General features: G+C 45.6%; 1 protein-coding gene across 3 annotated transcripts in view; it reads left to right on the top strand.

Moving 5' to 3' along the window:
- TNR (tenascin R) overlaps window positions 1–25,938 on the top strand; it is a 392,290-nt gene that overhangs the window by 210,036 nt on the left and 156,316 nt on the right. For 2 of the 3 annotated variants that reach the window (XM_083507032.1, XM_083507033.1), the window contains exon 2: window positions 13,585–13,685. The exons of the other annotated variant lie outside the window; for it this stretch is intronic. The gene's annotated coding sequence lies outside the window, so the exon portion shown is untranslated. The remainder of the gene's footprint in view (window positions 1–13,584; window positions 13,686–25,938) is intronic. 3 annotated transcript variants of the gene reach the window in all.

Below are 25,938 nucleotides of genomic sequence, written 5' to 3'. Positions count from 1 at the left end.
TAAGCCAGAGGCAGCCAGTTGCCAATCCCTGGTGTATATGGTGTTTCACAATGTGGCATAAGCAAAAGTCAGATGCTTGCCCCAAGGAGCTCTCACTATAAAATTAGGGATAGCAGAAGCAAGTAATGATTAATGATGTCATAATTATCCTGGAAATCCCAGGTTGAGCTGCCCCTTGAGGTATGGTTCAACAATATCTGGGACATGACTGTTTCAAGTGCTATAAAGAGAGACACCTATGATTACACATATGACCTCCCCCCACCCCTTCTTTTCACATGCAAGATAGCAAATTTATCCCACCAATTTCACAAACATCTGTGGAGAGCCTACATTGACCATTTATGTTTTGAGATTATGTAAAATGATACTATAAATTCAGTGCTATGTTTATTATTGTTTGCAGATACTGCATTAAATTTTATTTAAAAAATATTTTTTTAAAGTGTAGAGCTTGGGCTACAACGCTGGTTGTGGTCCCAGTCACAGTGCCACCCTCCCCCGGCAGTGGTTAAATTAAGGGGTGATAACATGACCTCAAACAGACAACGATCTGGATTAAAAATGACCACAACTTTAAAAAAATATCTAGGAAGGAATGTGAGTTTGCCCAGCTCATACAGTGGTGCCTCACAAGACGAAAAGAATCCGTTCCACGAGTCTCTTCGTCTTGCGGTTTTTTTGTCTTGCGAAGCAAGCCCATTAGCGGCTTAGCGGCTTAGCGCTATTAGCGGCTTAGCGGATCAGCTGATAAGCGGCTTCTTAGCGGCTTAGCGGATCAGCTGTTAAGCGGCTTAGCAGATCAGCTGTTAAGCGGCTTAGCGGATCAGCTGATAAGCGGCTTAGCGGATCAGCTGTTAAGCGGCTTATCTGCTGATCCGATCAGCTGATAAGCGGCTTAGCGGCTTGGGGAAAAGGGGGGGAGGAAAAAAACCCCGCAGGAACTCGCAAGACATTTTCGTCTTGCGAAGCAAGCCCATAGGAAATTCGTTTTGCAAAGCAAAAAGGTTTTCCGTCTTGCGAGGCATTCGTCTTGCGGGGCACCACTGTATTGCTCATTGCATTACTTACGCAGCAGTGATACTTCACTTCCCCTTCCCCATTTCTTCTTCAATTTGGAACATAAGATGAGACACCCCCCCGGACACAGGCTGCCTGCATTTAGAAAGCCAGGTCCATTTAGAAAGCCAGGTCCACTTCAGGCATGTGTACTGCAGTTTATATCATATGAGGCTCCTACTCTTGTTGAAGCAGTCATCAATGCCTGTGAATTACATGAGCAGCCCAGCCAAGCAGAGCAGACTTTGCTGTTTTGGTCATTTCCCCTGATTGTATCTTGCACACATTCCATGAAGTTGCTGCCCTTACCCAGACCCAAAATGCAGGCAGCCTCCACAAAGACAGGAATGTGCCACACCAATTATTTTTTGCAGCTTTCCACTTTGATTCCCCACAATCCTGTAGGGCCCATCTCTCTCTTGACCCAACATGCAAGTTAACCCACCTGTACACAGACCCTGCCCTCCCAAGCCCTTTGGGGTCCCCCATCCAAATCCCAAAGCCAAACCCCAATGCCCTTCAGGGTTTCCCCATGGGGGAGTTGCTGGCACTTTGCGCATGAGCCATCTTTTTTTCCTGTGTGCTGTGGTAGACCTCTCTTGCACTGCAAGGCTCTATGAAGAGAACAACCAACCAAGTACAGTTTAAAATGGTTTTCAGTGGTGCCATGCAGAGTATTCGGATTTTGCAGAGTATTCAGAAAGGGAAACTGTAGGGATTCAGAATCCTTTCCTGCCAGGTGAGTGAAACACATTACATGCAGTCTTCACCCAGACGACAGAATTATTGATTCGCTGAAATTCAGTTGAGGAGGAATTTGCCAGCATCTCTGTATCTCAGATATCTCCATGGAAAGTCTGAAGAGTGCTTCAGATATCCTAGTCTTTCTGTGCACATGTGTTCTTTTTCTTCCTGGAAAAAGCAGCTACATAATCTGTTTTGCTTTATACTGGCAGTTCAATGTGTGCGTGTTGACTGGATGTGTAGATAAGAATCTGCATCTCAGTGAGAATAAGGAAATGCTGACAGACTCCCACATTCAGACACACATTCTTACAAGCGCTCAGTCTTGGGGGGGGGGGGTTTCGCCCTTCTCTCCCTACCTTGTGCAAGAGTTTGGGCCTCCAGTTACTGAAACGTATTTTCCCCTGATGGAAAAATCAAGTAGAATCAGACAACAAAAGTTCCAGATAATTGACTGCAGCAACAAATCAATATTATCTGTGTCCAAAATTGAACCTGGTGAATTAGTTTGGAATTCCAAGTAACTGTAAATAGCACCAATCTATTGTCCTTTCTATGCAACAAAAGCAGCAGTTGCCTATGGGCAAGAGAGCCAAGAGTTTACTGAACACAGTCAGCAAGGCAGTACAGGACGCTGTCGATTTGCTCTATCTTGTGCGTAGAATGCAACAGCTGCCTGCAGTGGGGTCACCAGCTGCCTGCAGGAAATGAGGACAGCGGCACATGCCCATGAACTGTGGGGAGAAGTGGGAAGATGGTGGAGAAAGATGGTTGGCATCACTCTTTCTTCTGTGTGCTCAGGAGGTTGATCCAGAACAGGGCTGTGACAGCCCTGCATCAAAGATGCCAAACCTCTCAGCCACTTAATACACACACACACTGGATGAAATCACTGAATACATCATCTAGGTAAATGTGGAATAAGTTACCTTTGTTTGTGTGCTTTATTTTGAACCCATCTTTGGATTATCAATGAATTTTCTTTCTTTCTTTTAAGTGTGTGGCAGCATGGTGGCAAAAGGAGAGCTGGGAGTGAGTGAGTGAGTGAGTGAGTGAATTCAGGGTGTGGGCCTGGCTGAGGGAAGGGAAATGTAGGGAGAGTGTCAGGAGAGGTCAAGAGAGCGCCCTGAAAATGGTTACTGAAGACTTCTATATTCTTTGCTTTAAAATGTTTTCCAACATTTTGGGGCTTCAGGATGAGAAATTTTCCTTTGGAGACTGGTAATGGGAATAAAACGCTAAGACTGAGAACCTAGAATCAGTCACAAACTTTGGCATCCAAAGTTTGTGGCAGATACTAAAATTCTGCATGCATCACCATTCTTCAAAAACTATGGTACTGGGGGCAGAAATCTATGCCAGGTTTTGTGCTTGTTTGTTAATATAGTGCAGCATGCCTTGGTGTCTGTTTATTTAGTAGCACAAAAAACAAAAAAACAAAAAAGCCCGCACTTCATCTTGCCACCAGTATACCAGCGTACAGAAAGGAGGCTACAGAAGTCTGTTCCTCAGTAGCACATGGCTCTGTTAGCTTGGTATGCTAAGGGTAGTGCAAAATACAAAGAAATAGATTGTTTCTGCCTTTGGTGCTATCAATCCTGCACCTTTTGTCAGCACTAAATCCCCTACAAATAATAAAAATAAAGCTTCCTCGCATTAAATCTTGAGCAGTCCATTAAAAACTGTGTACACAGTGAAACAAACAGATGATTAAATAAGGCCTATAACAGTATTTCTATAATATACCCTCTCTAAATAACATAATGGAAAAGGCCCATTCAGAGCTGATTAACCTCAGTTCAGGAAGATCATTTATTTCAAATCATTATGCTCAGCTGATTAAAAATGAATTAATTCCTACAGGAAACCATTTCCAAACACTGCCTCTACTCATAAATCCAACACAGAGGCGGGAGGAATGTCTCATAATGCAAAAATCTACACACAGAGCCATAAATCAGTACAAAAACCAAAGAGTTGGGGGTGGGGCTGGCAATGGCCTGGAAGCCCACTCCTACTGAAGACCGCTGGAGCCAAAGAGAAATGGGCCTGATCCGTGCCTGGATGGTAACCCCAGAAGCCCACCTTGCTGCCTGCAGTACAGCAGGAATTCTCAGACTCTGGCACTGGAAGAAGAACAGTCCAGAAAGTTACCCATGACTTCTGTCTGAGGGCCAAACTATTCTTGTGTCTGCCCCATTGGCACATGAAGTAGGCAATGGGATTTAATGTTTATAACAAGAGGTGTTCATAAATGAGGGTTGGAAAAGCCTGCAGCTCCACACACACACACACACACACACACACACACACACACACACACACCCCTTATGTTTCTTTCTTCCATCATCAACTCAAGTCTTTTCACCTTGGCTTGGCTTGCTTCTAGGATCAGAGTCAAGCTGGGAGGAAATGACCTGAGGCAACAGAGGGCAAGGAGTTAAGGAAAGGACTCCCCTCACCCAGGCACATTTTTATAGCAAAATGTAATTGCCCTTCACACACTCATCCACTTTGGTTGTGATCAGAGCAATTGCACGAGCAACAAATATGGCTGCCACATCATGCTTAGTCCACCCTTCGGACCCATCAAATTCATTCAGTTGTGGCCTGTGTCTGTCTGTTGCACATCCTCCCACATTTCTCTGATGAAAATAGGAACATTATATTCTACATCAGGAAGCGTCTCCCGCCTTTGATCTTGCCGCACATATATTCATCGTATACACATACACCTGTCACATCGAGCGAATTCCTGACAGTAAGAGCTGTTTGACAGTGGAATTTGCTGCCAAGGAGTGTGGTGGAGTCTCCTTCTTTGGAGGTCTTTAAGCAGAGGCTTGACAACCATATGTCAGGAGTGCTCTGATGGTGATTGGCAGGGGGTTGGACTCGATGGCACTTGTGGTCTATTCCAACTCTATGATTCTATGATTCTATGAATTACAACCCTCCAGTCTAACCTACCCCATAGGATTGTTGTAAAGAAAAAAATGTGCAAGGGAAGAGATCATGTACAGCACCTTCAACAGATAAACAGAATGAAATAAAATTTTAGCTGTAAGCTACCTTGAGTCCCTGTCAGGGAAAAAGGCAGGATATAACAATAACAAAAATAACAATAACAATAATGGAAACTGTGGGATTGATCGGGAACATACCAGAGAGTAAATCCTATTGAACTCAGTGGGACTTAGTTTTGAGTAAAAATGCTTAGGATTGCAGTGTAAGGCTGCATAGTCTTTACACAGTTACCTGGGAGTAAGCTCCATTGAAAACAGTGGGACTTACTTCTCAGTAGACAGTGTAAGGCTCCATTTACAATAAACGAATAAACATTCCATGTGTTTTCTAAAAAAAACTGCTGAAGCATTGCAATCAAAGAACTTATAGTGGATTGGTGACATTTTCCTTCAAAATTATAGGAAGGGCACCATAGGCCAGCTTCACCATTTCCTTCATTTGGTGCAGAAATTTTATTTTCAGTAAAAACAGGACTCTGTTTGTGGACCTACACACCCACCCACCACTTTTAATTGTTCCCTGAGACATGGAAGGGAGGAAAAAGGAAGAGTGGGACATTCCGGGATCAAATCAGAAACCGGGACAGCTTCTGTAATTCCAGAACTGTCTTTGGAAAATGTGGAAGGTATGCCATTGTTGTTTCAGTGAACACATGTAACCCTTTTTCGCCAAGTTTTTTTAAAACTAAAAGGAGGCTGTTGTCTGGGGGGAAAGGCTTTGGCTATCCCACCTTTCTTTGCACCCAATGTGTTTTGACTATACACAGTTTTGGCTTTAGGTGCAATCCCTAGAGCATAAGCCCCACATAACGAAAAGGCTTACTATATTAATGTACCATTTCAACAATAAAATTTGTATTTTCTGATTGCTGATATCCAGGCATCCAGTGCAGAAGTCCTCTCCGCCTTCCTGGCAGATGCCATTGCATCACTGGATAAGCATCGTCTTGGACGGAGGGGAGGTTGTAGCCTCTACCTGGCCCGTCTGAAATGGGGTATCCCATTAAAGGGATCCAGGGAAGATGCTTCTGTCTGGGTGCCCCAGACAGCACTCCCCAGGTGCAATCCAGTGGGGGAGTTACTCCTTGATGTAGGTCAGGGGCGCACTCATTTCCAGTTGACCCCCAAATGTAAGTTCTTCTGGCAGGTGGGCCGGAAGGGGTGGGGTCTACCCAATGCCTGTGCCAAACCTCTTCCATTTCTGGTAGCCTGGTTTCACCCAAATGACAATTGCCATGCCTCCTGTTCTTGGTATTGAGGAGGACTGAAGGGTAGGACTGAATCCATGGTCTCTGAAAATGGGTCTGAACATGACTGCCGTGGATTAAGTGTTGGACTTGGACAGGGAAGACCTAATTTCAGAATACTCTTCTCAGCCATGAAGCTCAGAGGATAACACTGGGCAAGGTACCATTTTTAAGGCTATCTCACAGGCTTGGAGGAAGAGCAGGATACCAATGTGACGATCAAAATATGCATCCTCTATTCTGACACTTTATGCCGAGCATCTGAAATTGTATGATAAACAGCTATTAGCGCGTAGGCAGATCACATCCTCAGGAAAGATCAGCCGTGAGCGGGGGCAATGCTTGTTCTTAGTTTTGTTTTTCTGAGCAAAGCATATGACTTTGGATGGTAAATTGCCCCCCTGACTGGTGTAGAACGAATGTAATTAAACTGCCTTTAAGTGCTCTCTGAGGTCTTCCCTTTCTCAATGTGGCATTTCACATTTTGCAGTCTTGTAACCACTTTACACCAGAGGCCTTTTTAATGCAAGAGAGATCCGGAGCTCATAAAACTGGTTTCTGATCCGTGCAAGAGCCAGGAGCTTGAGAAGGCTGTGTGGCAGAGATTTTGCCAAAGGGCTCTTTCCTCTGGGGAGCTGAGAGACAAAAAGGGGGCAGAGACAGGCGTTAGGAGCCGCAAACTGGGCTGCAGACAGATTACACACAGCAGCCCTGCAGGTCTGCAGAGACAGATAATGGGAGGTAACTCTACGGAGTTCATGAAGCCCATTTAAACTCCTCACCGGAAAGTAATGAATTATTTCTAATTTGTAGACACCTGTGTATAATGGAAATCATCTATTGGGAGAGGATATAGAAGAAAGTACCTGCCAGGTTAACAAAGCAGATGGCACTGAAAGAGGCCTATCCATGCTGCACTTTTAAAACAACAGCTAGGAGCAACAACCACCAGGAGTATATTCTGTGTATTGTTCTGATTCAACAAGAAGACCATTCTAATCTTCTTGTGACCTTATATCCCCATTATGTCTTCCCGCCCCACCTTCCCCTGCCTCCTAAGATCGGTAGGTCTCTTGAGACGCAAACCCTAAGAATCAGCAGCTGGGGCCTGGGAGCTTGCTGCTGAGCCCATAAGACTGGCACCTAAATTGACACCTAGGAAGCACCACATAGTGCTAGACTAGTGAGGTGTAGCGGCTAGCTGCACCTTTTGCCAGCATAGGATTTAGGGCAATGTTGGCGGTTCCCAAAATTGAGAAGATCCATAATTGAGAGGCACCAATTTTTGGCTTCACACTGGGTGCCAGAAAATTACCCAAGGTCACCCCTCCTGTTGCCTCAGATTAGACATGGCAATCTTGAGCCAAACAGAAAATAGCCTCTCTCCCTTGATTCTGGCCCCTCACCCTGAAGCTATCTGAGAATGAGGATACTTAAGGTCGGACACTGAGGACTGGCAACCACAATAACCTCAAAATTGTTAGGTCATCAAACATGTACTTCTGGGCTTCATGGTGCAAGTTTCAGGGGGTCTATAATACTATGAAACAAGGATTATGCCTCTTGTGTTTTTCTCCAACTAGGACTTTGGTCTGGGTTAAATGGGCATTCTCCTCGAAACCCTGCTGCCTGGAGACATCTCACCCACAGACTGCCCCCCATTCCTCTCCCTACTCCTTTAAACCCAATTTAGTCACTGCACAGCAGTGGCAAGAATACAGCATGGAGGCCTCCTTCTACTTTGGCACCCCATGCATAGCAGAACATCAGGCCATAAAGTCATAAAGAGCCCTTGGGAAATCTCTTCTTTCACATGGACACTGGCACTACACTGGCCTTGGGAAATGGTTTCTCCAGGGGAGAGGAGAGGAGGAAGAGACGTCCCTCCCTTGCCTTCCCCAATAGCTTGCAGCTAACACCAGTGGGTGGTGCTGTGGTCTAAAGCACTGAGCCTCTTGGGCTTGCTGATCAGAAGGTTAGTGGTTCGAATCCCCATCACAGGGTGAGCTCCTGTTGCTCAGTCCCTGATCCTGCCAACCTAGCAGTTCAAAAGCACATCAGAGTGCAAGTAGATAAACAGTTACCGCTCCGGCGGGAAGGTAAACGGCGTTTCCATGCACTGCTCTGGTTTCACCAGAAGCAGCTTAATCATGCTGGCCACATGACCTGGAAAAACTGTCTGTGGACAAACATTGGCTCCCTCGGCCAGTAAAGCGAGATGAGCGCCGCAACCCCAGAGTCGTTCACAATTGGACTTAACTGTCAGGAATCCTTTACCCTTTTTATTTTTTATTTTTTACTACCAGCACCAGACCACCAGGACAGGACAGTATGCGGGATTGGAAAGGAAAGGGAGGGACTTGGGAAACTGGCAGTGGGCCAGGTGCTTGTTTGCTTTTTTCTTGCATAACCAAGGGGCACAAATACAAATGGGCTTCAAAATAACCTGAACTAATTCCTTAATTTAGCTTGGCTAATTTCAGAGGCAACCCAGCATGAGCCAGGAGGGATTTACCCATCACTACCTCAAAATGCTCCAACGTGCCCATGTTGTGCCTTGATCGTGGCCCACACCAGAAGACATTATTTTGTCCACACAAAAGGAATTTGGCTTTCAGTTCGCAAAATATTTATGCACAGATGTGATCCGAATAAAAACCAAAATGGCAAATAAATTAATTCAGTGTGAAAAAAATGGAATTAGCAAACAACACCTGAATTACATTAACAGTCTAAGCAACCCAAATGCTATCAAGGTGTCTTTGTTACATTACAGAATCCATTAACTGAAGAAAGCAGACAAATATCAATATCTAAAAATGCACCAAAGCCCCCACCAAAGATTCCAGATAAGCATGCTGCAAAAACATGAGAAGTTATGATAGCTTGGGGTATTGAATTAATCATTTAATAAAATCTATAAACAGTGCACAGCAACTAAATAGATGCCATAGACCTACATCAGTTCAGAAAATAAGCATCAGAGAACAATTGTACAATGGCATGCATCGTTGTTGACACCAGGCACTTTATATTCTGTCACCTTTCAAGTATCTCTGATTTCAAAAGACACTTGAACTGAGGCATAAATGAGACTCCCACCAGAAGGGGAAAATTGCTTCCGCTCTGAAGGAAGGGAGTCAACTGGAAGCCACCTCAGGCTTCTTACAGAGCTCTGCATTTTGCCTGCAATCCTTATACACACTTACTTAGGAGTAGAGATGGGAGGGTCTTTGATTTTGGTTCTCTTGGTTTCTCATTCTTTCAATTTTAAATTCAGTTCTCCACCTTTCATCAGCAATTTAGTGCAAATTTTTCACAACCCAGTTTTTAAAATGCAGTTTTGACTAATGGGCATATTTTTGAAAGCAAGCTCTAATATAATGGATCTTATACTTCCATTAATATGTTCGTTTTTATGCACACCTTCCACAAATTTATCCGTTCCTGTAGACATTGTTGGACTGGAGAACTGCACCGCAAGATATGGATAAGTGCAACTTTTGAAGTTCTCAAATTATTTCAGAAAGTGTTGATTTGGTAGATTTGGATTCAAATATGAACTGAATCAAATCTCTCCCCATCCCTACTTAGGAGTAAGCCTCATTGACTCTGGTGGGACTTACCGCTGAGTAAACATGCAAAGAACTCGCTTGTTAGACTCTTCAGGATGTATTGCATCTTGGATAGTCAATCCCAACCTCAGGATTTGGGGGTGGGGTGGGGGTTGAAGGGGGTGGATGTCGTGACCATAAAGATATTAAGCTTATAGCATCATGTCAGGTATTAGCTAAGAAGTGCTTGGATTGCCTAAGTGTCTGGGGTTAGCTTCCACCCGCTACACTTGTGATAGCGCTGTCTTCTCTGCTCCTTGGTGAGAACTACAGAGTCCATTCAGCTACAATAGCTAATATCTTTGGTCAGTTAGTGAAACGACTCAGGAGAGTATGTAAGCACCTTCAGTTTCCTGTGTTATAAGGCTTTTTGCTTCTCCACGTGGTGTTTTTCTCTTTGGGAGTTTTCCTTCTCCTTTTTTTAACTTCACAGCCCTCCCTTCAATTTCAGCACCTTTCCAAAATAGTAGACTTGCAATCCAGTGACTTCCTATATCTTACACAGTTGAGCAGGAGCAGCTGATTCCACACACACACACACACCCAAACTCTGGTGTGATTAAAAGCTGTAAGCATTAGTACAGCCGCTACAGTCTTTCACCTCCCCAGTTCACAATCAGCTCAAGCCTACGCCAAGTTTGGGCTGAAATCTGCAGTGGCCTTGAAAAGTCCCTCTGCTTACTTGGCTAGGGATGAGCTGGAAATGCACTAATGCTCCAGTGATTCCTATCTGTCAGATTCAAATTAGGATAGCAGAGACAAGTCCTAGGAAACAGAGGCTGTCCCTGGTGATTGGAGTAAATGGCCTTCGCTCTACCAGCCAACAATAGCATTGTGGTGGTGGACTGGGCCAGTGCGCCATCCCCTCTCTTGAATTGGGCTGCTTTTCTTTCTCCCTGCTTTCAAATCCCCGTGGCTGAGAAATGCAGCTAATAACATTTGCCTCCCTTACAAGACCATTGTCTGGTTTCTCATCCTTTAGTGTTTGCCAATTCCTCTGAGACCCAGGCGTGAAGCAATTATCTGAATAGATGTGTAACAGGTCCCTTTCTATTTCTGTGCTTGTGCAGGAGTGTGATATCAAATACAACCCGTTTCTGCAAGAGCTGGTTGTCTTCTATGTATGTAGGAAACTTGCAGGTAAAAAATGTAGCGTATAATAGAAGATGGTTCTGTTTATGCCAGTAGGTGGGGAAAACCTACCTGATGGATGGATTTCTACTCCGCTTTCCATTCAAAAGAATCCAAAAGTGGCTTACAAACAATAAACAACAATAACACAATAGAACATCACAAGCACAGCATAAATGATATAATTAACAAACAGTTACGATCCATAAAACACTACTGTATTAACAAACCAACAACTAAAAAGTAAGCTATACATTGCAATTACAATGTAAATCATATTATATGGTTTGGTTGGCATCCACCTGTCTCAGGAGACAATGGAAGAGTGTGCCTTCACGGGTGAAGTCAAAACGTTGGAGAGTTACAGCACCTGCTGTGGCTGCAGAGACTGAAGCGGGAGAGACATGTTTTGTTGCAGCTGGGGCAGATGAAGGTGTCCAGTTGTGTTGGTGTACCATTGCATTTCTTCTTTTTGCACTCCTCCCAGGGGTCATTCTTCCTTGGTCACTGCTGTGGAGGCACGACCAAATTGTCTCCAGGCATAACAAATCAAGAAGGCATCTATGATCTGTAAAACAATATCAGCAGAATAGCAACTAAAAAAACTATGCTAAAGACTATTATGGTCATACATACGCACTCCCCCCACCCCCCATCCAATGACTCATAACCTTTCACTCTATTCAGCTTATTAAAATACACATACACATCCATTATACCGGAGAACCCTGATCTAACAGGAATACCTACAACAGAGCTATACGTTATAAGTTATTAAGCTAAACTTGTGGTCTGTCCTTCTGACAAGTGATGTACAAGGCAGTCGCCAACAACAGCAGAAGTATAGCATAATGCAACCATCTCCTTGTCCTTGGGATTTTTCAGCTGCTGCCCATGAGGCTTCTGCTGCTGTAGCCAATGGGGATTCATGTTGGGTGGCAGCCATGGGAACTGGAACATGATGGTCTGAGTCCGCACTGGGTGAACTTTGCCGGCAGAACAAGCAGGGTGACTCCAGGACTCTGAAGGCAAATAGGGGATTCCTCTGCCAGTACAGTGAGGCTCAAGTGCTTCCCTTCAGGATAAGGCTGACCAGCAGAGGAGAAGACTCTTTCTCTCCTCTCGCTGGTGGCTGGTAGCTGGTTTCCCTCCTGCTTGTGGCTTATGGTTGTATATGCAAAAACCTCAGCAGCCTTTTTTAAAATAAAGAGGGAGTGTTTTTCATACTGAAGTTCTGTAAAGGCTCAGTTGCCCACTGTCTAAAAATGAGATGATGGGGCTAGCAGGCTTCAGGCACTGATCTGAGGTTTCAGTTTTGGACTCTTATCTTCTCCAAGTCATCAAGGAAGCAGAAAATAGTCAGGTGGAGGAGCCAGATGCAAGGGTGCAAGCTATTTTCTGTTTGGCTTGAGAACTTTCAGGTCCATACCTAAGCCAACCAGACTCCACCCTGAGGTTCTTTGGCCTCCCTGGATGCTTCCAGCAGTGACTCGAGGTGTGTAGGGTTGTAGCATTTCTGCACTTATCAGGATGGGGCTATGTAGCAGTGGCAAGATCAGGGGAGCTCCGGGCTGGTGGCCTCCTGCCACCATTCCAAAGAAATATGAAATGTACATATAGTAGTAGCAGCAGTAGTAGCAATTGTTGTTGTTTATACCCCACACATCTGGCTGGGTTTCCCCAGCCACTCTGGGTGGCTTCCAACAAATTAAAACACATCTGACCTGACTGGTTTGTACAATAGTACCTGAATAGTACCATCTGACCTGACTGTTTTGTAAAATGATGTGTGCAAATGGATTGAGCATTTGCTGATGCTTCATTTTGTCCATGGGATCCAGCTTCTTGCCCACCACAAACTGTGAAACCTGACTCACAGGTTCTTCCCTTTCCACACACGAGTAGACCCAGGCTCTGCCCCCTAACCTGTCAGGCATATTCCCTGCACTCCCAGTCTTTGCCCCCATCACAGGTGCCAGGCCTTAGGAAGCCTTCAGAAACTCTAGTGCAGTCTTTGCCAGCCTGATGCAGCTTTCCAGGCAGCAACAGCACTGCTAGCTTAGTCTGATGGGAGAGGTGGTCCAAAACATGTATATCCGATTGGCAAAGACCACACTAGTGGGTTGGGTGTAGCAGATAGAATCAAGTTCCTTGCAAAAGGGCAGGGGGAAATGCAGGCTATCACAGGGCGCAGCATAGCAGCCTCCAACTTTGCTCAACGTAGTGAGCATGCCTAACTTGAAAACTTTTATAAGGGTCAACAGTACCACATGACCTGCTCAGGCCTATCATTGTTCAATATACTTCCTTGCTAGTCTGGCTGATTTGTCTGTACTTCCCTGGTGGTGAAATACAAGGTATATTTCTGCATCTTAGATCCCAGGTTCAGGTTCAGAAGAAAACATCTAACCCACATTTGTTGTGACCCTGGTTTAATAGCCAAAAATAACACATTTCTTGCAACCTGATAGCTCTCCAGTTCCCAAATTTGACAGTGGGGTATCCTCAGTTCATATCTTAACACGCCATACACCCCACTGATAATGTACAAGTGTCGGGGAGTAAATTCAGACATGAAAAGGTGCCATTTGTACTCCCAATGTGTGGAAGAAAAGGTTGGCAGTTTTGAACATTCTTTCAGCTGTTAGTAGACTTTTTTTAAAAAAGGGGGGAAAAGAGCAACCTCCTCTCCCAAAATATAAAGTTTGTTCCCCCCTTTGAATGAGGAGATTTAATCTCTTCCTTTTCTCTTTGCTCTCTCTCTAGGCGGCTGTGGAGTGTTGACTTGATAAAGAGGCTGCTTGCTTTGGGGAACTGAATCAAGGAACGAGTCACAGAGGTGAACATCAAACAGCCTGTTTCAGCAGGTACTGGGCCTTCTTGATTCTCCCCACCCCTTTCCTCCCATCATTCAGTGTGTAGCGACTTCTCTCTTTAGTTCTGGGAGAAGCTCAAAGTCCACATAGAAGGGAATTCCATTCTCCACACAATCCCTGCCGCCTTTCATTAAACCTCCCGGAGGATTCCATTTTTAAGGATGGGGCTCTTGTCCCCTTTAGGTTCTTGGCTCCCAGTCTGTTGTGGAGCCCACCTTCATGTTGGCTCCATCTCCTTTCCTCGGTGTTGCAGTTAGATAAAGCGTGTGCAGCTGGAGACCCACCAAATTCAGCTCGCCAACCAAACGTAGGGCAAGCATCTCTAAAGGCTGCAGTGTGTGACGCATGGGTTGCATTTAGTTCAAAGAGTCGTAAGTTGTGCAGGGCTAGTTTTTATATACCCAGTGTGCTTCTCCTTTCCCACCAAACCAGTATAAAGAAGAACTGGTCATGCAGAGAATGGGAAGGACTGGAGTTAAAGGTGAGCATGCATTAGATCCCAGCTTCAGGCCCTGGCTTTTTCAGATGCCAGGGAACAATTGGGTCTGAATACCAAGCCGTCTACTTCGCTGCTTATCTCCTCACCCAAGGGCACGGGCAGGCAGGTGAGCAAGCAAGCAGAGGCAGCCCAGAGGGGTAGTGGGACCCCCTACCAGGGCTCTGGGGCCCCAGCTGCTGCCCACAAGTGCCACCCCCTAATGCCAGTGTTGGATTTCACAAGGCATAAGCGCAGAATAGAAGGCCTAACATGGCTGACATGAGGAAGCTACAGCGCTAACCATGTTGTTTTTAATAAGGTACCTAAGGACGTGGGTTATTACGTGACTGGCAATAAAAGCATATTACTGTGCTCACTCATGCTGGGGAACGCATGCTCTACTCCTGCATTATGTGATCTCTGATGGGCTGGCACAAATCATTTTTTGAATTATTTACTAACCTAACTGAACATTTCCAGGGCTTCAAAAGCCTATCATAAAACACAGCCATGTCCCTACAGTACTCACCATAACTCTTTGCCTGGTGGAAGGAGACACAAACTTGGGCTTCCTTTTAATTTCAGAGGTTTCCAGATGTTCTATATTTCTTTTTCTCCTTTGTGAGGTGCCTGCTGTGGGTATGATAAACAGCTGAGCCTGTGCAAAACTCTTCTAAGAATGAGTTATTTTGTTGGTATGCTTTCCTCTTTTAAACATTCCCTCCTCCCCTTGCTTTATGGTCTCCAGAGAAACTTTGGTTTAATTTATCACATAAAGAGGTTTCCAAGGAGTAGAGACATTTGCGCAGGTATGTTAGAGAACCGACCGTGTTCATAGGGCAAAAGGTGTATTTGTACTAGGCTGTAGCTTTGCATGTGTGAGACATATGCATGGTTCCACCTGGCATCCACAGTTTTAGTCCTGCTTGCATTCTAAGCCAGATAGAAATTTGATTTGGGGGCATCAGCAGCAAGTAAGATAAGGTGGCAAAGTGCTGAAGAGCTATGGGGTGGCTATGCTTTCTCTGTGGGCAGTTAGTGGTGCTGAGCTGCTTTGAGGGCCGTGTCTAACAGTACGAGCCGTGTGGGCCCACTTCGAATCTCATCTCAACCATAGACTCAGCAGATAGGCACTATCCTCTCAACTTCCGATCCCCCTTTCCGTTGCAATACGTAGCTAATTTTATTCTGCTTTCCAGGGCTGACCGAGATAAGAAGTATTTTGAAACTTCAAATATGTGATATAAACGGTAATTGTGTTGTTATTCAAACACCCCAAGCCACCAATATTCATGTGTAAATCTCTTAACTCTGGGAGGGGGGAAATGTCATTTATGTAGATCAAAGTATAGCCTATGTTAATTTTCCTCAGTTAGGCTAGTTATCTTTAGGAGTGCATCAGAGTTCCACCCTCACCAGAATCTGGGGTAGATCCATACAGCTTTTGACCGAGGTGAAAACATTCTCCATGTGGAAGCCTTGCTTTACTACAGGACCTGGGTCCACCCTGGAAATATACAGAGACTTCCAGTAAAGAAAGGGAGATGTTGTGCCTGAGATACATTGGGGAATTTGAAGTGGGCATCTAGTGCAGTGTTTCCCAACCTTTTTTGGGCAAAGGCACACTTGTTTCATGAAAAAAATCTTGAGGCACACCACCATGCCAGATGGGGAAAGGTCACTTTTTACTTATGTAAAAAAAAATAAAAAAATAGTAACAGCATAGAAGGTAATGGTTAGGCTAGCATCCCTCTTCCAAATATGCTAGGTTTTTATTTGCAGGGACTGTTCTACATGGGAAAGCATTCAGCACTGTCATTCTCCCATCTGCCATCTGAATTGGTACTATTCTGGGTCAACTTACTCTGCTGCATGTGTAGATGAAAATGGCACCAAGTGTGGGGGAGGGGGCAGAACAGGTTTCAGATACAGGATATTAAGCATACACGTACTTCAGATTGAACTGGTTGCTTGCTTTGCAAGTTTTCATTTCCCAAATGACTGCCTTGGCAAGCGCAATACCTACCAGGCTCAACGCCGGTCTCGCGCTGCCGCTTCCCGCGCTCTCAAGGACCCGGGAGGAGGAAGGCGTGAAGGGAATCCCGAAGGCGCGAAAACCTCGCGCATGCGCAGGCCTTCCGCCTGTGACAGCCCAGTAGGCCGGCCGAAGCGAGCGGCGATGGGATGTGGGAGGGAGCTCGCTCGCCGCCCCGCGTGTGCCTATGTGGGGCACGTTACAGCCCCGTGACGTCAGCGCCACGCAGGTAGCCAGGCAGGCAGACGGCGAGAGCCCCGCGCTGGGCGGCCTCTCCTCTCCTCGCCGCCGCCGCCCCGCCTCTCGCCGCCCGACTCGCCCGCCTCCCTCCCACGGCACACCAGGCAACGTCTCGCGGCACACTAGTGTGCCGCGGAACACCGGTTGGGAAACACTGATCTAGTGTGGCTTCCCCAACCCACCACCAGCTTGCATAAGACTCTCATTTCACATCCTGAACTGCTCCAATCCAGAAAAGGGGAGGGTGTTTGTTTTTAACTATTCTTGCTGGATCAAGGCCATCCCTCCTTGGAAAATCCACACCCCAAGATATGGTGACTATGATGCAGTAAAGGTAAAGGTAAAGGGATCCCTGACCATTAGGTCCAGTTGCGGACGACTCTGGATTTGCAGCACTCATCTCGCTTTACTGGCCAAGGGAGCCGGCATACAGCTTCCGAGTCATGTGGCCAGCATGACTAAGCCGCTTCTGGCGAACCAGAGCAGCGCACGGAAATGCCATTTACCTTCCTCCCGGAGTGGTACCTATTTCTCTACTTACACTTTTGGGGGGCATGGTTTCGAATTGCTAGGTTGGCAGGAGCAGGGACCAGACAACGGGAGCTCACCCCGTCACGGGGATTCGAACCGCCAACCTTCTGATCGGCACACCCCAAGATATGGTGACTATGATGCAGTATGGAATCAGTAAACACTACCACCCTCTTGCTGTGGAGTAAATTGCAGGAGCCGTCCATGGTTAAAACGCCACGTAGCAGAGGCAGGTTGTTCTGCCCAGCCTTAATTACTTTGAAGGTCTGTGAAATCTGGGGCTTATTGGTAGGAGATTAAGGCTGCACCTGTTATTGCTTCTGTTTCTCTGCCTTTCCTTTCTCTGCTGGCTATGTGTGCCAGTGTGGTGTAGTGGTTAAGAGCAGTAGACTCGTAATCCGGTGAACCAGGTTCGCTTCCCCGCTCCTCCACATGCAGCTGCTGGGTGACCTTGGGCCAGTCATACTTCTCGGAAGTCTCTCAGCCCCACTCACCTCACAGAGTGTTTGTTGTGGGGGAGGAAGGGAAAGGAGAATGTTAGCCACTTTGAGACTCTTTCGGGTAGTGATAAAGCGGGATATCAAATCCAAACTCTTCTTCTTCTTCTATTGGCACTTTCCACCCATTTCTTGTTACCGCTATCCTCCAGGGAGTTGTTGCTGCCTGGTACTGCCTGCTTCAAACTCTGCAGAGTGGACTAATGTCTGGAGACAGTCATGAGAGTAACAAACCCTGAGACTGAATCCTAAAAAGAGAGAGGTGCTGTTGGTAGGGAGTTCATGTGAATGGAAATTACAAAGATGACCTGTTCTGCAAGGGGAACCTATGAACTGCGGACTATGACTTGGGCGACAACGGTTCAAACCCCCTGGTGACCTTGGGCCAATCACTGCCTCTCAACCTAACCTGCCTCTCAGGGTTGCTGTTGCAAGATAACTTGGGGAGGGGAAAACCACATATCCCACCTTGAGCTCCAGAGGGGAGGCTGGAAAGTGATATATAAAAGGGAATTAATTAAGTAATTGGGGGTAAGTAATTAATTAATATTGATCCAATGCTGTTGCTAGAATCCTAAGTGGCTTCAGCGGCAGGGAATACCTATGCCCAGCTCTGGATGGTTTGTCAGCTATGGCTGTCCCTGGATCTGGATAGCCTTACTTCAGCCATCTATGTTCTGGTAAATCTTACAGCTGGACTACTGCAATTCACTGTGTGGAGCTACTCTTCAAGGTGGTTAGTGCAGAATGCAGCTGCAAGGCTACAAACCAGTGCAACAGATTGGAAGTATTTTCATCTTGTGAGCTGCCCTGAGATCTTGTGATAAATCTAAGGAATCGAATAAATGAAGTACATTTCACTGATACTGAAAACATAGGATACTGGCTGCAGTGAGCTGCTGAGCTCCATTCGAGGTGTTGGTCCTGGTGTATAAAGCTCTGAAAGGCCTGAGGCCAAAATGCTTAACTTGCTCCTCTTCTATAGAGCTACAAATAATGCCCTGATGATCTCTGGGCATAATTCAAAGGCGCATCTGTTGCTTGGGCTTTGCGATGCTGAAGGTAATTCTGCATCTTTTACTTGTATTTTTTTGTTTGCTGCATTACAAAAGAAATTGGTTGAAAAGTTTTTGGCAGATAAGTTTAAATGTGTGGTTTTATTGTTGTTGTAATTGGTTATTTGACCATGTTGAAAACCACCCTGGGCTCCTGTGGGAGGAAGTGTGGTCAAGCAATGCCACCAATCAATCAAAATAAAGTTCCTCGTTTGTTTGAGATTGACAAATACTCATCCCAGCCTCAGCGTATCCTGCTAATGCTCCAAGAGCCAGGTGGTGCAGACCATGTGCGAGAGGGAATCTGGCAGGTTTTTTGCACAGAGGGACCCAACTGAGCTCAGCACACAAGGTACATGCAGTAAAAAGAAGTGATTCCCCCCTCTTACGTATGACAGGAGACATGGCACATATGCACAGCACGGCCACATCAGTGCACATGCTTGTGTAAAGCAGCACTGGATGATCATGTAAATGAATGGCACTTCCAAACACATTCACTGGATTCATGATTATCCTCAGTTTCTAAATGGAAAAGCAATCAATTACAAATGACAGGTTTTGAGCCGCTTGCCAAAATTCTCAAATTTCAGGGGGAAATAATTATACTATAAAAAGGACCATTATTATTATTATTATTATTATTATTATTATTATTATTATTATTTTCTCCATTATATTTATGTCTTCTAGGACTGCACTATTTAATCACTTAATCTGTTGTACTATTTGACTAAAAACCTTTTGATCAATTGAAAAGGTGTCCCAATTCATAAAGGTAAATATTTCTAACACATAGTTGGTGGGGTGGGGTGAGGTGTGGGAAGCCAGGAAGACTCTTACTTAGTAGCATTCACTTTCTTGTGGCAACTTTGCTAAAAGAACAAGGCAGAAAAAACAGAGGCTTTAGGAGACTATTGCACCCTGCCAAATCGCTGACATACCGTATTTTTCACCCCATAAGACGCACTTTTTCCCCTCCAAAAATGAAGGGGAAATCGGGGTGCGTCTTATGGGGCAAATGCCTGCAAGCCTCGCGCGCCCGGCAGGAGGTCCCACCGGGTGCGCGAGGCTTGGGGCGGCAGCCTGTCGCCCGAAGCACGGGGAGCCCTCGGGAGGGCTCCCCCTGCTTCGGGCGAGTGTCTGCAAGCCTCGCGCACCCGGCAGGAGGTCCCACCGGGTGCGCGAGGCTAGGGGCGGCAGCGGACTGCTTGTGCGCACCTAGAAGCTTGGGGCGCGCTGAGCTCAGCACGCCCCAAGCTCCTGGTATAGCGCAGCGATCCGCTAGCCCTGGGAGAGCCCCGCGGCTCTCCCAGGGCTAGCGGACTGCTTGCCGGCACGCAGAAGCTTGGGGCGCGCTGACCTCAGCTTGCCCCAAGCTTCTGGATTAGCGCAGGGGTCCGCTAGCCCTGGGAGAGGCGCCCGGCTCTCCCACGCTAGCGGAGACCTTGCCGGCACGCAGAAGCTTGGGGCGCGCTGAGCTCCGCACGCCCCAAGCTCCTGGTGTAGCGCAGCGCACCTGGGGGGGAAATAATTTTTTTTCCTTTATTTCCCCCCAAAAAATCTAGGTGTGTCTTATGGGCCGGTGCGTCTTATGGGGCGAAAAATACGGTATGTGAAAGGATTTCATGTTGCACTCTGAGTACAACAGTAGCTGGCAAAAGGGTGCTGGGGCGCCTCTCAGAAGAGTTTGCAGTTTTGAATTAGAGTTGCAGCCAAGTACATTTCCGATATTGGAAGAATAAATCCTGCTATTGGAATAAATTGCAGAAGTGAAGGACACCAAACTGTCTGTGAACTCCTGGTGCTGAATGTTTAGGACAGGGCCTTACTAATTTGTTTAGTAGTTAATCAATGGTTTCTCCCTGGGCTTTTCATACTATACTGGTGACAGAGGCAGGAGATACCAGTAATCTGCCACAAAGTGTGGCAAAAGAATAATGCCAGTGGAGGAGGATGGTTTTGAATAAAGGGTGGAACATAACCAAATCTCACCGACTTCTTCGCATCATGGCATTATCACACTCAGCACATGATCCCTGATTAGTAGGATCTCATTGCGTGATCTAAAGGAACAGGAGATGAGAAAGATAATAGTTTGTGGGCAGGTGTTGTTGAGGTTATGGAGGAGATCTGAGAGGACCTTGGGCAATGCTGAGGAAGGTCTGAAGTGAGTATAGTTATCATAGCACTTGGTATTTGTCAGGCATGTTGAAGAATTAAATTGCTAATTAATAGCACAATGAGTGTTGGAGGTGTTTTCCATTGCAACTGGAGAAAATTATAACATGGATACCAAATGGGGGGAAATAGCACTGTCGTGCGGGAGCAGCTGGCTGTAAGAGGGATAATGAGGGAACGGAATGGCAATACGGCAGAGAACCATTGATGATTAAACTAATGGCATTGAAACACAGAGGTGGCGGGAGCTTCATGTTCGGCTGGAAGAGAAGTTGGTAGAAATGGGACACAGATTATTATGAAAAAGCTGCTGTACAATTTGCAATGGAGATAACAGAGAGGATAATGGAAATAATTGTGACCAGAACAGGGGTGAATGTAATGTTGGATTATGGTAAAGATGATGACAACAAAGGTGAAGGTATTATCAATATGGAAGGAGCACCAAGAGGGGGGCGAATGAAATAGATAGTGTGCCTGTCATATTCAATTCTGATTCCCATGCACCAAGTGCAACTTGCAAAACAGCAATGGACGAAGACAACTCCGACAATGAATGACAATAATTTTGAAATGAGAAAATAATTGCAAGTATGAAACTATCCTACAGGTATGGATAAAATGAAGAAGATGCCTGAGTTGCAATGGGGTGGCCAGAGAGATGAGGATATTATTATTATTATTATTATTATTATTATTAGTGAAGATACGGATACGGATTTGCAAGAAAGAGAGAGATAGGAAAATGGTAATGGATATAATTAGGGCTTTAACAGAGTAGTGATAAAGATAATGGGACTGTAATTGTGGTGAGGTGATGATTGCAAACGAGGAGGTGAGGATAACAACTGCACAGGAGATGATAAGGAAGATAATGGATTGTAAGGCAGTTGTTGTTAAAGGTAATGGAGCTGGGATGGAGAAAGGTAATGGAATTATAATGAGGTGATGACGGCCACGTTAGGAAAAACAGTTATTCTAATAAAAGGGTTGAGAGCCCCATAATACAATGAGGCACCAGAATTATACTACTTGCCATTGCAGCTGCTGGTAGAGGCAACCACAGGGGCAACAATGAGTATGTTTGTTGTTCTTGCAATGGCGTCATTTCAAGAAAACAGGAGGTCGCAGTCTTGCCCTTGATTGCTTCAAGGGCAACAGGTGCTGGCAGATGTTATAACCCAGCATTTCCAAAACTTCTGAAAGCCAAAGGCACAGTTTTTCCTTCTGAATCAAAACTGGAGTCATGTTTCACTCCCAAAAGGTGTTGTTTTAAAGTGAACATAGAGAAAGAGGTACTCACAGTCAGATGAACACATCTCCTGTCTTTTTGCAGAAGTTGCCTATTTGACCACACCTCCTGGTTGGCACAAGCAAGCCCAGAACAGTGACTTGTCACTAGTGCCAGCCTCCTGTGGAGGGGGCAGATTCTTCTGCCTATCTCTGCATCAAGAGTGACAGAATAATCTAATCACGCAGCAAAATAATCCCTCCCACCCCAGAAGTGGCTAATTAGAAAGGCGACAAGGACAGAACAATAAATCATGCACAGATGCAATGGGCAGCCTCCTCAATTGGGGGAGGACAGAATTTAATTACTCATGGAAAGCTATTAGTTCTCCTGTGACATGCAGTTCGGCAATTGCTGTACTAAGGGGAAATATAATCCTCTGGTAGATTGCAAGCAAGTGTGTTTCAGGAGCAATCAATCCATGGAGGGACAATAAGACATCTGGGGCACCACAAGAGGAGAGAACCCAGAACTAACAGCACCAGGAACATCAGATGCCTGGGAGCACCATGTGAGGAAGGAAAGAAGTTTTCCTGCCTTCCTACTTTATATGAGAAGACCTCATTTTACACAGCATCCCACCTCACACAGCAGCCAGCCACATACCATAGAGACCCTGATTCAGAGAGCACTGAATGAGGTAGCTATGTTGATGTAGGTCAGGAACTCTCTCGTTTCTGGTTGATCCCAAAATGTAAGTTTTTCTGGCGAGTGTGCCAGAAGGGGTGGGGTCTGCCTAATGCCTGTGCCAAATCTCATACATCTGGAGTCAATAAAATTGTGGCCTGACTTCACCCAAAATGATAGTGTCTTGCCTCGTATTCTTGGCATTAGGAGGTCCAAAGCGTAGGAGGGATGCCTTGCATATTTGGCAACGGGAGAGCAACAGGAAGAGGACCCTCAGTCCTTCATGTCATAATAAGACACCCAAGCTGCAAGGGATTTTGACTGTGGGGCCGGGCGAGAAATGGCACCTCAAAGCTCTCCAGGAGCTTTTCACCCAGAGCTTTTCACACATTCGCTTAGCCTCTTGCATTTTCAAGCAAAGCAGTTGTGAATAACTTTCATTGCATGAATCCTCAGACCATAGCAGATTTTCAAGAAGGCAGCTCCACATGCATGGTTCACTATCATCAGGTCAAGGTCCACGAGTTGGTTCGGTCTCAAATGATTATTGATGAATGGAGTTCTTGCTAGGTGAATCCAAACTTTTGGATTACAGTAACTGAATGTCTGACATAATATTTAATTTGCACAAAGCTATTCTCTTTTGGGCAAAGGCAGACCTGAGGTGGGGGAGGCTGGTCTTTGGTAGACTTGCCTGTCAACAATTGAATTGTTCCGATTATGGGCAGCCAACCTGCACAGGCACACTTAGAGGTGTGGCATGAGGAGAGAGTGTTGTGGGCCTGATTGTGGAAGAGAGTCAGACCACATGGTAGTCTGCACTTGAGGCCTGGTCATCACTTGCAGCAAGAAGACTTGGCAGAATGGTGAGGCCATGTTAGAGTGGATTCTGCAACTTTAGATCATGTGGTGTGTGGGTACCACTTTCCATGTGAAGGACTCATTGCAACTACACTACTAGTGCAGACAGTTCTAGCCTAGCACATGGCCCACTATGCTGCTTTTCTACTTGTTGGGGGGAGGGGAGGGGTTGATGTTGGAGATTATTGAAAACTGTGGTTGCAATTTGAGAAGGTGCAGCCCATTATGCAACCTCGGACCAGGCCTAAGCTCTGGCCAGTTCCCCAACTCAGTGGACCATAATACGTGCAGTAGGGATTGCAATTTTGTGGCACTATATTGTGCTTCTGATTTGACACGCTGGCTAAAACGGAGGCCACCATTGTCTTAGAAATTCCATTAAAAGTCAGTTGCAAGGGTGTATAAGGAGGTTTCATACATAAATATATAAGTGCACTGAGGCAGTAGCCCTCCTTCGTGCAGCAGCAGAAGGGTCTGTGGCCCAGACTGTGTGTTTTCATGCTAACAGACATTTAGTTAAGGATTTAAACTTACCGGGCATCTGTACTTCTCTCTGAGTCATCTAGGAGCCAGTACATTAATGTGCAAAGGTTATGGTGCTGGACTCACATAGTTGGGAAGGTGGGGGTATTCTTTTAAATGCTCGGGCAGCTGTGAAATAAAGAAGGAAAGATAAGTGCTAACAAAATCATGAGAATACAGAAAAATTGGAAAGAGAAAAATACAATAGATTCTTGCTCTTCAATCCGAGATAAGCAAGAAATGCTTTTCTATAACTGAAAGGCTAGTTTTGGTCATTTTGGTCAAAGATAAGACTTCTTGTGTTTATCTTTTTTTCCCTTTTAAAGCAGTTTTGCAACAAAGATGTAAACCGAAAATAACTTATAACACTTCTAGAAGACAAAGCAATTTTCACAACAATGGACAGTAACAGGTTTGCTACAGTGAAGGTGATGGAGGCCAGAGCAAATGCTATCAACACACTGCCCCCACCCCACAAAAAGAACCACAGCAGGGAAAGCCTTTCCATCTGCAGAAGTCATGGAAAGGCAGCTCTTGAGCAAACTGTCACAGATTTCAGACCCCTTGGAGAGTGCCTACCCATCTCTTAGCATCCTCAAACATAATTGGTGGTCTCCAGACACTTTCCCATTGGCACCACGTGCTGAATGGGTCTAGACTCAGAGCAAGAGGCCTCTGAGAGAACTGGTGTAGAGGATACATTCCACCAGCAGTTGCTTTGAATGAAAGGTCCAGTGTCCTGGAGATCTGTCTCCCTGCTGTCCCATCCAGGGTTTGGCAAGAGTGAGGAACCTCAAATCCCTCCCTGGCCATGTTCCACACACAGAGAGGTTTTTTGAATCGCTGGAATGTCTCCTTGAACATTGCCTCTTGCCTAGATGGAGTATAGAGTGCGCTCTCTCTCTCTCTCTGTGTGTGTGTGTGTGTAGAAACTACCCTACCACACAAAAGTGAATTTTACTTTTGTTGCTCTGCTCACTTTTGCCTCTGGCTCTGACTAGCACTGCCATGTGGCCAGTGGGAGGTCCCCAGAAGGCAATATGCCCCTTAGACTGAAAAACTTTCCCCATCCCTAGCCTATGGGTTATGCCATACTTTCTCAGTTGCTTAACTAACCATTAAGCAACATATTTGAGTAACTGAACACCTCCTAATATCCACACCCAGAATGCATAACCCAGGCTTCTCTGCCGCCTCCCAGTAAGCAGCAGCAGGGCCAGGGCCAGGAAGCTAGTGATGTGGCAGAAGATCTAGAAACAGGCATTGACTTCTGGAGTTAAGAATTTTTTAAAAAATATATATATCTTTGGTCTACTGTAAAAGCTAGTAGTCTGGGTAGCAGTTGGCAGCACAGAACATCCAAGGTCAGCTCTGTAGGAGACAATAAGAACTGTGTCTGGAGGGGGGAGACTCCTCTCCCCCCCCCCCCCGCAACTCTGAAAAAGAGGAAAAGAAAATGTGTGACTAAACATCACATGTGCTGCTTAAAGCCCTTGATCCACCAGAATCTACACTGCCTTTGAGGAGCAAGCTGAGAGATTCTCAGTGTCAATCGCTTAGAAGCCAATAGCACAATGATGACTCGGTTCAGAGATCTAAGTTCTAGAACAGACAGATTTGTGAATGACTTGATTTTTTTTTTTAAAGTGGGAAGTACTACTGTCAAGAGAAGAACATTATTTTCTGCAAAGTAGCTTCTTTGGGCTCTCTCATCTACCTTACAGGGTTCAATATAAACAGGATAGATCCCTAAGGGTGTCACTCTAAAATCCCAGGAGGTCAGGTGAAATTCAACTGTGATAAACATACACCAAAGCTAGTTCCTTCCATTGTCAATGTACACATTGATTGTACTCACTCGCTGGATCATCACCTTGTCGTGGTGAGTGGGCTTGCACGTTCCTATGACTCTTGTGAGCGAAGCCA

Source organism: Podarcis liolepis (genome assembly GCF_965112155.1).
Source record: "Podarcis liolepis genome assembly, chromosome: 6".
NCBI classification, from domain to species: Eukaryota; Metazoa; Chordata; class Lepidosauria; order Squamata; family Lacertidae; genus Podarcis; species Podarcis liolepis.
Note: the sequence above shows the minus strand (reverse complement) of the source record. Positions and strands in the feature narration are given on the sequence as shown.